We start from the raw sequence: 16,031 nt of genomic DNA on the forward strand, positions 1-16,031 counted from the left end.
TCTTCCACTGCCAGGAGGGTCAGGAGGGGTCTGGGATACAGCAGGTATCGCATACATGGTTGTCCTGCACTGTCCATCCCCTCTGAGCCACTACACTGTCTTCTCATTCTGCTCCCATATACAAAGTCTTGCTAGAAAACTCAGATTAGCTCAACTCTTGGACAAGGAATACATGGGTGTAGCTGGGCTGTTTTTCCATGATAGATAGTCCCTGAAATAAGGGACCACAAAGTCTGTAAGAAACCCTCCCCTCCAAAGCCTTTCTCTGCTCCCTGCTATTTCCTGTGCCTATCTGCAAAGACCCAAGGAATTCACTAATGGGATTTCTTAATCTCATTAATTGACCTAGTGTGGGGGGGGAAAAATCATAGACACTGATAAAGCTAATATGTGATTCTGTATGCCCACATTTGAAATCAGATCTATGGTTTTGGTTTAATACAGCTCACCTGCAGCACTGGCTATTCTGTTGCTACCCATAGCATCAGTCTAACACCCACGTATGTGTGATTCCAGTGTTTTAGCTGAGTAAGAGTGTTTACAGTCTACTGGATGGCAGTATTCTAACCTAAACTGAAATTTACTTGTTGGAAACACTGTGAGGAAAAAAAATAACTCTAAATTAAAAGACAAGATACTCTTTGATTTCATTTGCAGTTAAAAAAAATAAGTAAAATGATGAGCCAACAGGCAAAACACTTTCCAACATTCATAGAAAAAGTAATTTGCTGCTATTTTAGCAAAATTATAATGAACAGAACTCATACAGAACATTTCTTCAGTTTCTTGTTATAGGGCAATTGTTCCTTGTTTATCAAAAGACTTGGAGAAACATAATGTTCTTCCCTGAGATAAGTGTAATGCTATGGGATGAACTGTTGAGTTTTATTTGGCCTAGCAAAAACACAGCAGTTTTATTTTGATTAACCAAAGATAGCTGTGATGTTTCAAATATATTGATGAATGGATTTCTCACTATTTGGCTGCTTAATTCTGTCAGTTGATATTTTATGAAGCATAAAGACTGGAACAAAAGACACATAACCAAATACTTTGAAATTCAGCACTTTATTTCCTCATTATTAATTAAGAATGCAGGGACACTTGTCTTCCAAATCTTTCACTAAATTTTCATAGTTCAGATTTTCTGAAGCATACAAGGTTCCATGAGAAAGGCTTACCAAAGTCATTCATATTCTATATTTATTTGCATTGATCAGCTACCAATTAGCCTTTTAAATGTATGAAATTCTTCATGTTCCTCTATTATACACTTCTCCCTTGCACAACTGAGTAGTCTTTTTGTTTAAGCTTTCAAGGCAAAACCAAGATTATTCATAATCTAACAGAGGTTCAAAATTAAAAATATCATTAATGATTCTGGGTTTTTTTCTGCTGTAAAATATTTAAAAATATATTTTGTTCACATTGATCTTCCTTTGCATGCATTTTCTGGTTCAGTAGGCTTCAGCTATTTTCCTTTTGATTCTAAATAAAGCTTTTCAGTACAAATATTTCTTTCAGACTATTCAAGCTTCTAGCATGGTAAACAGGCATTGCAATTTGTCTGAATCACTATATAGGTAAACAGGTTTTTATTCCACAGAAGTTATAGAAAGTGTTATGACAAGTATTTTTAGACTTCATATACAGTACTGTCTCTTTCAAACAGTCAGAAGTATTTACACTGAAGGTTTTGCAGTTAACTTACAGTAAGGGCTCTTTACTAGGCATAAGTCTCATTTCAGAATGTCACTCATTTGGGAATAAATCTGTCATCTTACATAAGTTAATAAGAGGTCTGATTTAAAATAACTTCAGAACCTGAGAAGAAAAAACATTCAGGTTTTGCACTGACTGTGGATGTGTAAAAATCTTCATCAGACTTCTCATGATCTTGAAGTACCTGTTCATGGCCTGCTGGATTTGGGAGCACAGCTTAAATTCTGCCTTTCTGAGTCTTAGCATTGTGCCTAAGCTCTAATTCCTATATGAGAAGTCCTGGTAATCAATGATTCTGCTGTGGTTTTGATATGTAGAAAGTGTCAGCATACATTTGCAGTGTGCATTCAGCTGGCTGATACCCACTGGCTCATCCCTGCAGAGCTTGGAGGTCTGGCTGCAGGGTACAGCTCTAAATGGACACTCACCATTTCAAGCGGGCGGGATTCTCTGTTCACACAGTAACAGCCACTCAGTTAATCAGAATAGGCACAGCAAACACAAAATAGGGGTAGAAAGGATGTTGAGTGTGATTTTGTTGTTCCTATCACCAGCTAGTTTACTAGTGGTTCATTGCAAGGAATACAGTGAATAAAAGTGGTTCCTAAAAAAGTGATGGATATGAAGCAGCAAGAGCAAAAGAATGAACAGCAGCATTTCTCAGCTGGCTTTTTCCAGTGGAAGATGGAGAGTACCAGGGGAAATTTCTTTTCCTGAATTAAAAATGGTGCTCTGCTGGCTGGGGTCTCACTGGCTTTGCCTTTTTTAATTTTCCTTTGGCAAAGATGTGCCTTTGACTCTATGGATATTAATGTGAGGGCTGTGGACTATAGATCTTCTTCCTTCTTCAAAAGGAGGAATTTCTGACACGGTTTAAAACAGCAAACATAATAATTTGATGAGCAAATTTTAGCAACTGCACATTTTGATTATTCTGACTCGAAGTCTGATTATATCTTACATCAAGGAATAAAGACATTTGCAAAGCCCCAGGTCTTTATGAATTATCAATAAATACAGAAAACAGCTCCCCATGATGTAAAACAACAGCTCAGAGGAGACCAGTAGTTTAGTGACATTAAACTGCAGCTTTCCTCATTGGAGCTCTCTTAGTAAGGTGTACCCTGTGATTAATGGTAGATCATTTATACAGCATTACCAGCAAGCAAATAATTCTAATTACCAATAACATTAAATCATAATCACTATGCAAATAATTTACATAATGTAATGGAATATCTGGTCGTTACAGGGCAAACAATTCACAATGTTAACTGAGGTTAGTCAGTTATCACAGAGTAAATAACATTAGAAATTAAACAAAGCCAAGTTAATATCAGGTTTTATCCAGTTAATAACCAGTGAGCATGTCTGCAGGAGAATACATCAGACCATGTAAAGATGTCAGGTACTAGCTTTGGTGTCTAATACAATACAAATTGGAGATAACATGCAAAAACATCCTATCAAGCAGGATGTTACTGGCTCTCTGGAGGTGTGTGAATAAGCAGTGAATATTACTGATTTTTGCTGCTTCATAGATGTTATTTTCCTGTCTTTGAAGGGTTAAGTCTTCAGATGGTGGCCACAGGGGGAGGATAAAGCACTGTGGCAGTCAAAACCAGCCCAGATGAGGCCAGTCCGTGTTCACAAACTTGAAAGATAGCTGTAGAAGTAGCATTATGCTAAATCTGGCATTAATCTAAATCTATTAACAGTTATTTACAACCATGGAATCAGATAATGTTCTCATCCAGCACATGGGGCATGCAATGTGCCAGAAACATAGTGAGAGGGAAAAGAACATAATATACAGGAGGTAATAATATATCTTGGAAAAAAGCAAAAGGCAGCCCAAAGAATGCTGGATTACCACAACTGTGAAAACATGGATACAAGGACTGAGTCATATACTTGATTAAGGAGGTGAAAATATTAGATGTTGGAGAGACGTAAAAGGAACAGTTGTTTTTCAGCTTTTCATTTTCCTACTGAGAGGAAAGGAGAAGAGGCAGACACTGGTGCTGCAAATAATGCCTGAAAGCTAACAGATATATTTGTGAGCTGCAATACAGGCAAATTTTTACTGAAGAGAGATTATATTCTACATTCTATTTGCTGGTTCTGATTTTCTTTTGTCTTCTGAAATCATAGAGCAGAAAAAGTTATTTGGGTTACAAAGCTGGAAACTCAGGCACTTTCAGTAATCGTAGGGGTATTAAAGACTTTTTTTATGGACTAGTCTCCTTGTGATGCTGAAGGACATTTGGACATCAGCAGTGAATTCTAGTTGAAATCTCCATCCATGGTAAAAAAAAAATCAGAGACAAACTCTTGATCTGGACTGTATCCTCATTCAGTGTTGAACTCTATCCTTACTCAGTGTTGCTCTTGTGACTCATTTTTGTTTTTCCAGTGTCTCAGATAACTCCAAGTTAGGCTATTGACAGACATACTCTTCAAGATCCCAAGTGCCTGTTCTACCCGAGCTACTTCCACAGCCAGCAGCTGGAAGCTGTCCCCATGTCTTTGCTCTTGGAAGGGATCTTGGGTGGATTTGCTAAAATGCTTCAGGCAAACTTAGCCCTGCTAGTGTAAACCACTTTCATCAGCTGTTTATAAGTTAACCCAATTGTGGTTGTCTGAAGCAGATTAGCAAATGCCGACAAGATTCTTCCTGAGGACAGTATTCTCTAGCATAAGCAAGTAGCCTACAGCTGGGGGAGAGAGAGTATTTCCAATTGGCATAGCTGTGTGAATGTCCAGCCCTGAACTTAGGTGGCTGTGATGAACACACAGTAACTGAGTGTTCTGAAGGCAGGTCAGTTGAACTGAGGTCAGTTAAAGGGGATGGGAAGTATGGGGCACAGTCTTGGGTCTTGGCATGTTTAGGTACTTACAAAAAGAGCTTAGTTTTCATCCATGCTGCCTGGTTTATGTTCTTCTGGAAGTTAACGTTAGTGGCAGATGCTCAGCACCTGTGGGACCACCAGTCTATTCAGGTACCTCACTCTTTATTAAAGTGCTGACTTTAATCTTTTATTTCTCCTTTACATAGACTGTATGAGATTTTAATAAATTCTCTTTAAAGGAATCCTGCTCTCAGTTTTTCTACTACCAGGAACAATATTTTGAGTATGAAGGAGGCTGGGGAGAGCTTGGCCAGTCCTGTAGGAGGTAACCAAAGTGGTTTTGCTGTAGTCCTCTAGTAAAGCATCAAACTCACCTTATGCATTGGGACTATGCAGTACAGGCATGTGTTTGCCTGTCAGCTCTTCTGCTTGTGTATGCACAGAAATAAATTCTTTAGGTGACACAAGGCATTGCTCAAGCCTTTGTAGATCCAGATGTAATAAGAGAAGTGAGTAATGTGGTACTGAACGAACTATTTTGATAATAAGAACATTGCAGTGCGATAGAGCTTGACTTGGCAGAAGGACAATAAATTACTCTTATCCTATTTGAAATGCTAAGATTAGATAAAATAATAGATAATACGGAGGCTTAAAATGTAGTTGTTCAGTGATGAATTCTGCCCATGCTTAGTATATCGGGAGTTAGATATAAGGTATTGCTGAAGAGTGAGTTGTCAGAGTCACCTGCAACTTAGCCCTTATCAGGAGTACAGATGTGGCCCTTCCAGCTTAGAAAGATGAGGAACTCTTATCTGTCAAGGCAGAGGCATGAGATCTAAGCAAACAATGCTGTAATTACCCATCAACTTATTGTATGAACTAACACAGCTTTGGATCAGGAATGTGGCCCATCCTTGCCTCCCAGGAGGCTGAAGGTTCTTGTAGAAGGATGCTTCCTGCTGCAGTTCTGGCAAGCTCAAATTTCTTAGCTTGTGCTTCTTCTTCTGTGCTCTTCACCACCTGGCTTGGTCTTCTCTAACTGCGAACCTGCATCAGTTGCTGCCTCCACCGTGAGCTACTGCAGTGAAACAACTGGGGCAATCATAGGTAGTCCTTGATCACTGAGTTATTAAAACAAACTCATTTGTTCATCAAGATTAATGAATCCTTGTTATTCAAGGCTCCTGAACTTCTCAAAACACTTTTCCTTGGTAATGAAGCATCTCTTGATCACACTGATTAAAACTCTAATGTGTCCAGCATCAGAGCCTGTGTGCACCAGGGGTTTGTGCAAGGAGTTCAGATCCTGTGGCCCAGGTCAGCCTGGATGGGGCAGTGATGTGCCACTGGCTCAGGCTGCTGTGACAGCAGCTGCCTGTGAGAAAGAGCTGCAACAAGCTTTTCTGGGATATCCCCTATATACCCTCTGGCCGTGATCCAGCACCTGCGTTTAAGCTCCAGGGCAGTGGGATTGTGCCTGTGCCAACGAAGCCTCTACCCTTCTGCAGCTCTGGAGCTTGAAGTCTTGCTGCTCCCTGATGCCTGACATAGCAGAGTATCTGACAGTAAGCTACTACCTGCTCCAGGGCCACACCAAGCAGCTGATACTGAATGTATTTTCAAAACACTTAAGTTATATTTCATTTTATTTGAAATTATTTCTTCCTGTTTCACTTGAAAGAGATTTTTAACCTCACATGCAGATTTATGTTCCTTCAGAAGAATAAAATGGGACTTCAGGTGTCCCATGACCTAAAGTGAAAAAATAAGTATGGTCCTTGGAGGCTTAGAGAATTTACAAGTAGTTGAGCAGTCCAATACTTTCTTGGTAGCTTCCCCTCCTCTATGTACAGTCCCTTGGTACATGCTGAATAAGCCTTATTGCAGCTTACTTTGACAAGATACATTTCTCTCTAAACTGCCTGCATAGTGCTTGATTCTCTACCTGCCTGGATCTTTGATACAGAATACATTAGTCCCCTTCAACCGTTTTTTCTCTAATTGAAAAATTAGATTTTCTATGAATTTCATTTCAGACACTTAGTCAACACTGACAATTAGCTCACCTTTCCCACTTCCTCAAAGCAGACACACTCAAATATTTTTTTTGGCCAGCTCTAGAAACCAGTATCTTGACAGAGTGAGTGGTCAGGTGCTGTTGTGGTTGTACAGTGAGAAGGTTCTCTTTCCCACCTGTCACTTGAGCACTGGCACTCTTACTTCAGTTTAGATAGGTTTGCTGATAGGTTTCATGCTGGCAACCCACTGGCATTTTCCTTCGTTTCTAATTTTTTATACTGGAAATTTGCTCTCCTCCTGTGTATTGTGGGTTAAACTCAAAAGCTGCCCTTGTCTGCTCTGGTCTCTTCATGCAATTCCCAGTGGCAAAAGAAGAAGTCTCTCTTACTACTAGTTCCAAGGAAAGATCATTTACAGTGGGTGATGCAAAACTTCATAACATGCCTGTCTTTTTTCTTACACAGATTGCAGAACAGCTAACACCTCTTGAAAATTACTTGTGAAAACATTGTTGCATTACTCCTATCTACCTACGTTGAATTCAGCCAACATAATCTAACCCGGGGAAGAACACTCTGCTTCTGGGTGGATGAAAACATGCATTTTTTAGTATTACTGTATAAACATGCTTACTGTATGAGCATACTTATTTGGTCATTTTCTCATCAAAGTCCTTGGACTTCATTCATATTCATGTACTCTGCTTCTTAACCCTAATGTTGAGGGCATTACCTCTTTTGTTTTAATGAAAGTTGAGCAGAAGATGGAAATCTTAGAAAAAGTATTTATTTGCTGACCTCCCTAAATCTGGGCAGAGAAGATAGTGTGTGATGGATTGTATGGAGTAAAAAAAGTAACATTATTTGACTCTTGCAAACTGATACGGCAAAACCAGCACAAATGAAGAAGCATTAAGGCAGTAAAGGAAAAAGGAAGTGACAACTGACTTTAAAATATTACTGTAGAGAGGGGAAGAAATATATAGACTGGGTATGTTTATAAAAGGACATTAAAGCTTTGAGCTATGGAGGAGAAATTAAGAAGTAACAGTGGCATAAGAAGTAATAGAAGACTTCAGGCAAATTTCAGGCTATGCAAGTAAGCTTTATGGAAAGGCAAACACAAGCAAAAATGGAAGTTCTTACCACGTTTTTAACTTGGTAAAGGTGTAAAAAGCAGAGAAGCCTCCTCTGTTAAGTGAGCCAATGGTCAGTATTCCAAGCATTGCCAACTTTCAGAAAACTTGAAAGATAATTTTACCAAATAATGCTTATTTTGCAAAATCAAGAGAATAGAAACTGAGAAAACCCAGAGAATGTTAGTCTCTTTTCCCAAGTAATAAGTAATAGGATGAGAGGAAATGGCTTCAAGTTGTGCCAGGGGAGATTTAGATTGGATATTAGGAATAATTTTTTTTTCCCTAAAAGCGTTATCATGTACTGGAACAAGCTGTCCAGGGAAGTGGTTAATTCACCATCCTTGGAGAGTTGTTAAAAGACATGTATATGAGGTATGTAGGGACATGGTTTAATGGTGAACTTGGCAATGTTAGGTTAACATTTTACCTCAATGATCTTAAGGGTTTCTTCCAGCCCTAACAGATTCTATAATTCTATGAAACAGTGGGACTGAAATGATGGTATGACCCAATCAAATGATTCTGATTGAATTCTCAGATCTTTTACCAGAATGTCATCCACCTTAACTATGACTATTTAATTAGCTATTAAGCAGTATCATCAGTGTCTGTGGTCTATAAAAACCATAATAAGCTTAACTGCTCCACACTAACAATAGATTGTCATACATTAGAGAACCCTCTAACTTATTTGCAACCTCATGGCAGATGAGGGGTATATTACTTTGCCAAGTGCCCTGTTTTAGTGACTGAATCAGTCACAAAGTCCCACAGGAGAAAATCAGTCCCACATAATTTTATTTATTGTTGTAAAGCCAGCAGTTGCACTGAGTAACTCTAACACAGAACACCTTTCTTACTGTGAGTTCAAGCTCTTATGGAAGCAGCAGAGGTAGAAGCTTCCCAGTTTTTCCAAGGTGTAGCATAGGCAAAAGCAGCACAGCTTTCTTTTGCCGAAGGTGCAGGAACTCCAGGGGCAGATGTAGAGAAAGCAGGTTACGCTGGTAGAATTTATCAAAGTAAACCTTGAAAAAGCAGGAGCATCGTGGAATATGCAGGTTCAAGAGATTAATTCCCTGTTTCTGACACCCTTTTTCAATCTCCACCTTGTTGTTTTCTTTCTGAGCACATATAAATGGCAGTGTGTTTCTACTTTGCTATATGGAGTGGAATATTCAAAAGATCTGCTAAATGCCACACCCCTCCTACACTAATCTTATATATTGCTCTGCTACAACTTGGTAATTTCAAAATATCTCTCTCCTCACCAGTTAATCTCCATTGCAATTGCCATCTCTCCCACTCACTTAACTAGTTGCCACTGCTTTCTTCGAGCTGTCTGAAAACACCTTCTAACATAAAAAGAACTGCCACTCTGCAAATGTACACTGTGTGCACAGTACGTGAGCTCTCAGATCCAGCACAAAATGTATCACTGCATCCATTGAAATTTAGCAAATGTATGTATCAGGAAGTATGGGTGATACATGCACCATCTGTGTGTGTAAAACGTATTTTATTCTGCACACAGGGCAACATAACAAATTCACTGCATGTGCTAACAAATAGCTCCACCTAGTTTCTAAATAATGTTATTTTTTAACTCACAGTCATCAGGTAATGTTTGAACAGAAGTGAAGGTGAACAAATTAAAATAGAAAATATTTAAACCATTTCAATCATGTGGGGTTGTTTCAACTGGAGTTTTCACCCTTCCCTGTGCAAACTTCCGAACTGGAGCTACACACTGCAAATTCATTCAACCATCAGTTCCTCCTCTTCAGTATAGGTGCATTTCCCTGGGAAGGAGTGAATCTGTCAGGCTTCATTTTTGTTCAAAATACATTTAGGCACATTTAGGTCCACTCATCTTTAATTAACCTTTCAATCTGCCAGCTTCAACACAGTATGGGTAAAACTGAAGTTTCTCTTTTCTGTTCAGGTCTTCCATTTCTCTTTCATTTCCTTTGCTGATAGAAAGCAGATTCTTCTCTTTGCATGTAGTTCTATGCCCTTCAAGGTCTCCCCTTTTCAAATGCAACCAATAAGTATCTCCTCTACCATCTACCCATTTCTGTAAAGCTACTGTGCCCTCATGTACAAAACTTTGTCCTGAGTTGCATCACCAAAACCAGAGGCTTTCCAGGTTGGCTTTGCTTTGTGCTGATGATGCAGTGCATGGTATTGCCTATCTTACTGCACACTTAGCACCTTCTCTACTGGTTCTCACTCACTCATCTTCAATAGGCTCCTCAAAGCCAAGCTGCAGGAACAGCAGGATATAATGCTATATAACATCTTATTCAATCTTGAATCTCATCCCAAGCTAAATGTCTGTTTCTTTATGTTACAGAGAGGAGAGGGAACTTAAAGGCCAGCTGTTATTTCATGTTGCTTTTCCATAGTCATGGAAAAGCTAACTTGGTATTTTCTCCAGAGAATTTTAAAGAAGGGCTGCCTGGTGGATCTGTTTTTCCACAGGCAGGAATTGATTTACTGGATGCTTACAGATGTTTCCTTCTCAGAAATGTTCACGGCAATGACTTCACTGCATAACCATCCTATCCACAATGGCCGAGCTTGGAACTCCTCACTGATGACTGCATTAGCAGAAATATTGCCAAAATATTTTCTCTGTTCTTTCTCTGCTATTGCTTCAGTATGCACTGATGATGTAAGAACAGAAAGACTATTCCAATAAAAGATCCTTACCAAACTGTTCAGGTCGCATTTAAAAGGCCTGGTATTCTAGCTATTATATGCTAGCAAGTCGTTTACTTTTACAGTCACAAGATGGCAGCATAGAATAAAATATTACGGGTTAGTTGTTTAAGTGTATGAGTTGAATTTCATTTTGATTATGTACTATAAATGTTGAGTTTATCAGCACCAAAACCATTTACCTTTGTACTAAATTTATTAAGTATTTTCCAGAAGCATAGTCACCTTTTTATTTCATATTTCCCCACATAATTTCAGGCTTTCTTTAAAAATCGAGTTACCTTTGGAATCTCTTCACAGTAAGTCTTCCAAAGAGAAATTGTCCTGATAAGATGAAAAAAAGCAAAAAAATTTATAGGGACATCAGAATTATAGCACAGAGTGTGATAATTCAGATGCTGGCAAGTACTCTTCACTGGCAACTATATTGGACTGGTAGAAGTCCTCATTTAAAATAAAAATTACACTGCAGTGAAAAATGCATTTTTAAACATCATATGATTACTCACAAATACAAGCCTGGATGCATCAGTACAACAGAGAAGTGGAGAGAGTTCTGATCTGAGGGTCCCTGAGGTCAACAGAGAGCTAAGAAATGCCGTAATTCAAAAGGATATATCCCACCACGGGTGTGTGCAGCCCCTGCAGTACACTGGCCTTCTCTAAATGTCTCCCATAACTTTTCCTGTCTGTTCATTGTGCCCCCAGAATTTACAGGGCTCAAGCCATAGGCAGTGTGATAGACTACCCAGAGCATATTTTTCTCCTATGCCAAATATTCACCCACAAATGCTTTTACATGTCTTGCAGTGACCTCTGTAAACAGTGGGCAGACTCAGTCTGTCAACATGACTAGCTGCACCCAGGTGTTTTGGGGAGCACTTGGGTTTTGCCCTGCAGTTGTTCTTTGTTAACCTCCCTGGGGAAAGTCTCTAGAATACAGATTATATTTAATGGCTGCTTTTTCCCACAGCTAACAATGCTTTGTATTATTATCAAAGATGTTATTCACTTAATGTCAACACATACTGCTGGCTTGTTAGCATTATTACAGGTATGCAGATTCAACAGGTTACATCACTAATATTTCCAAAATACCCATATAGAGAATGTGTACTCAAACTTAATGGAATCTCTTTATCAAAGAAGTGACCAGTCTCTGCACTTTTTCTCCTCAAGATGGCATAAATGCAGAACTTACAAATTAGGAAGGGGTGGCTGGCTGGGTGAGAGACTCAGAAGCAACCTCCTGTTTCTGACTGCTGATGGAAAGAAAGCCACTGAGACCACATGAAGGCAGAAGTCCATCTGAAGTCAGAAGCCCTGGTACTACCTCCAATTTGATCTGGGTTGTGATGCAGCATGAGGTAGAGACCAGCATCCACTAGTGCTAGTTTTGCTAAAGAAGCAAAAGGGGCAAAAGCAGAATATAGCAGAGGGCTGAGGCATGCCAGAGCTAGTCCTCTATTTGACCTAGCTCATTCACAGGAGTGCAAATATGGAAAGGCAGCACACAGCCACTTTTTGTGTTTACATGGAGAATTCTTCAGCTATCTCCTCAAATACTGGTGGCTTCTCATTGTGTAGTCCTTAAAAGACACATTGTACTGGAATTAATAAAATCTGCCCATGTTTTGGATAAACATATCTGCACTGCAACGGCTGATGAGGCCTCTACTTACTGTGAGGCAGTATCCTGGACATTAGGAAAAAGTTTTGGACATTAGGAAAAAGTTCTTTAATATGAGGGTGGTGGGTCACTGAAATGGGGTTGCCTACAGAGGTGGTGGAGGTCCCATTCCTGGGGACGTTCAAGGTCAGCCTTAATGAGGCTCTGAGTAATTTGTTCTAGTGTGAGATGTTCCTGCTTATTGTTGGGGGGTTGGACTAGATGACCTTTAGAGGTCCCTTCCAACCCAGTACATTCTATGATTCTATGATTCTCTCTCCAGCACTCAACCTTCAATCTCAATTCACTTCACAGAAGAAAAGAGCAAGAAGTCCTGAAGCTTACCAGGCTGGAATAAAAAATGTTCTTACAGGCAGATTTTTCTAACTCACATCAGATAAAATTTGGTTAATGTTCAAAAGAATAAAGATTAAAAACCTTACCACAGAACTGGTAATTTTCAGTTAATCTTTACAAATGCAATTACAAATATTATGCCTTCATTTTCTATTTGAAATGGTTGTGTAGCATAGCTATATGCTGTTAAAGGAGCTTTCCTTTACCCTTATATTGACTGAATTTCAGTTGTGGAGACAGTCCCTCTGCTTTCAAGCAATTTTTTAAATATTTATATCGTATTTCCAGCAGGCATGATTACATAATGTCTAGAGGACAAAATGAACCTTTACTAGCTTATTTCTAGCTGTTTATCAAACACTGATATGAATGATCCTAGATACCACCACTGTCTTTAATTAGAATAAGAATCTATGGTTCTTGTCAATTTATTGTGACTACTTACATGATTCTAGGAGAACACACAAAAAACAACTTTATCCGGGGCCTATATATTTTAAATCCAAGCTGGTGTTGATAAAAAAGATTAAAAACCCCTACAATTTTAAAGAACAACTGAAAGTCAGAATGTTTTGGACAATTTAAATAATTCTACTTTTACCTGTTATATCAGCAACATTCACATCTCTCTTGTACTAAGGAAGAAAAACTTGCAAAAAAAGGTGCTTTTTACATTCTCATTATTACTTGGATGAGGTAATATGTATAGAATACTAACAGTTTTGTCACCTCTTACAGCTATATTCTTTATTCCTTTGTATTGTTATCACTTGAATTGTTATTATTATAATCTCTAGTTAGACAGGAAAATTATTGGAACAAAATATTGTTGTGCTTTATTTGTAGGGGAGATGCTACAAATTTATATGACAGTATATAAACAATTGCAACAATCCAGCAAAGGAAATCCAGATGTAAATCAAAGTTATGGCACTTGCCTTCCTGTTGTATTTCCTATTTGAGGATTTCAGAGATTAACAGGTGTTGCTGAACCAAGAATCACAGTTCTATGAAAAGCTGGCGTATGTAGTTTTATCCTAATTTTATATATAGCAAAAAAGTACTACAAAAACAATTTTTCTACTTCTGGAATATCTGGAGGAGCGTGTAGATTCTCCATGCTTTAATAACAAACTTAGATTCTCCTCATGTTTTAAACGGTCATTTTTCAGTCTTCTACTGCAGAGAAATCCCTTACTTACCCCCTCTGGCTGAGAAGCAGGCATGCTCATCATTTGTTCCAAATTGATGAGATGGCTTTTTACTAAAATAGTCTACTTTTTGTCCTATGCATTTCATTTCTAGTTGGATTCAAATGTCAACAAATTGAACCTTGGCAAAGTAGGCTTTCCACTATGTAATATCATTTCCTCATTGAACTAATTACTTCACTGTATCAGTTGCAATACTGCTTTTAAAGTAATTGGGGACTTACATATCCATATTCTTTATGCAAATTAAAATGAATAGCTACACTTAGTAAATGGGAAAAATGCCTAACTGTTAGTGCTGCTCCCAAACTGGAAATCCATTTCTCACAAAATAAATTCAGTTGTTAACCCACTCCTGAATTTAAGTTGCAGTTTTTAAGTCTGTGTGTCATCAACACAGATCTACAATTCTAAATACACGTGGCTCTCTTGCAAAACTGTCACCTCCAGCTGCCTCTGACACAGAATGACACAGTGCTCTCACCTTCTCAATGCTGAATCACCTGCTCAGCTACTTCCTTGAAAGCCCATGGAAATCAGGCTTTGTTGCACAGAAAGAGCTGGCTGAGGATGAATTTATTCCTCAGCTTCCTAAAAGAGGTGGCTTCTAGCATCACAGTGTTTAAGCACTTGCTGCAAACAAATGGGAGGGTGTTCCTCCACCAGTTATTTTCCAGAGTGAAACACTCAACTCCTGGCTGTGCCTTCAGGACACTACAATGCTGATGGTGTGACTGACTCAGCCAAGCATCACACCCACACACTTCAGTTGGGCTAGAGGTCTCAAAGGCCAATAATAATATTCAGGCAAAGTTTTAAAAATTTGACTAATGAGGACACAAGCTAAACACAGCTAAGGAGATGAGAACAAGATCTGCCATGGAGGCCCACTGTAAGAAAAAAGGGTACCATTGGCACCATGAGCAATCTTCAATCACAGTATTAGAAACCAGAAACATGCTGTGAGTAGGAAAATATATCAGAAGACACAGTAGTTCTGGGAACATTATTACCTTTTTTTCTAGTAGTTCTCAGATATTGTTTTATTAGTCTTGCTTGTCCATTCCATGGACTCCATTGTAAATGTATGCTTCTGCTCTGTGGAAGGACATACATGGTAACCATCTTACTGGAACTGTGAAATACTTCTATTAAATAGCTTTTTCAGTGAGCTTTGTATGTTACCAGAAAGTATCCTGCTTGCAACTAAAACAACAGTTCTGCGTTCATCCACTCAGGCATTCACACTTTTTACTTTAATTGATAATTTTTCTGATTTCATGTTAAGTATCTGAAGGGTGGGTGTAAGGAAGATGGAACCACGCTCTTTTCAGTAGATCCCAGTGGCAGGATAAGGGGCAATGGGCACAAGCTGGAGCATAAGAAGTCACATCTAAATATGAGAAAAAAACTTATTTTCTGTGAGGGTGACAGAGCACTGGAACAGGCTGCCCAGGGAGGTTGTGGAGTCTACTTCTCTAGAGATATTCAAGATCTGCCTGGATGCAGCCCTGAGTAATGTGCTCTAGGGGATCCTGCTTTAATGGCAGAGTTGGACTAGATGATCTCTTGAGGTCTCTTCCAACTCTGAAAATTCTGTGATTCTATGATTTCAAACAATCTCACTTAAGGAAACTGGAGAATTATTGTTGTGGATTGTGAAATACAACAGTACTGGGAGGGAACAGGGGAAAACATAAAGGAGGGAATGAGTCATCTGACTTCCAGTCATTTGGAAAGGGGTTGTTCTGGCTGGGCAGGACTGAAATTATTAAAATGTATGTATCAAGTATTTATTCCTGAGTTGAATTAATAAATCATCTGCTCGCAAATTATAATGATCATAAATGATCTGTCAGCAATGCTGTCCTAAAGGTTCTGTCAGCAATTGTATTATAGGGATTTATAACACAGAACTAAAATAGCGCATCCTGGTCACTAAAATAACGCCAGAGTCAGACTTTGGATCAAGTTATCATAACCCAGCAGCTGACTAATGCCCACAAAAATATCTGTATGCATGGGAGTCATCTTTGTGCAAGCTGATTGGGTAATTGCTTGTCTAGGGTTCTTTTTGCTTATAAACAGCTTTATAAAATGTATGAGTACCTGGTTTTGTGAACATGCATGTCTGTGTGCAGGTGTTGTAAACAAATGCATGAACATCAATGCAAGTTTTTTAGGGCAAAACAAGTAATTAGTTTGTAAAGAAGAACATATTCTTAAGGCTGAGTGTCATGGTTTGGATATAACCAAGAACAAAGAACCATGTTGCTGCTCATTCACCTCCCCTCCGCCCTGCCCCCACCACTGTTGGATGGAGAGGACAAAAAGACAAC

This window comes from Chaetura pelagica, unplaced genomic scaffold, assembly GCF_000747805.2.
Source record: "Chaetura pelagica isolate M959 unplaced genomic scaffold, ChaPel_1.0 scaffold147, whole genome shotgun sequence".
Classification (NCBI taxonomy): Eukaryota; Metazoa; Chordata; class Aves; order Apodiformes; family Apodidae; genus Chaetura; species Chaetura pelagica.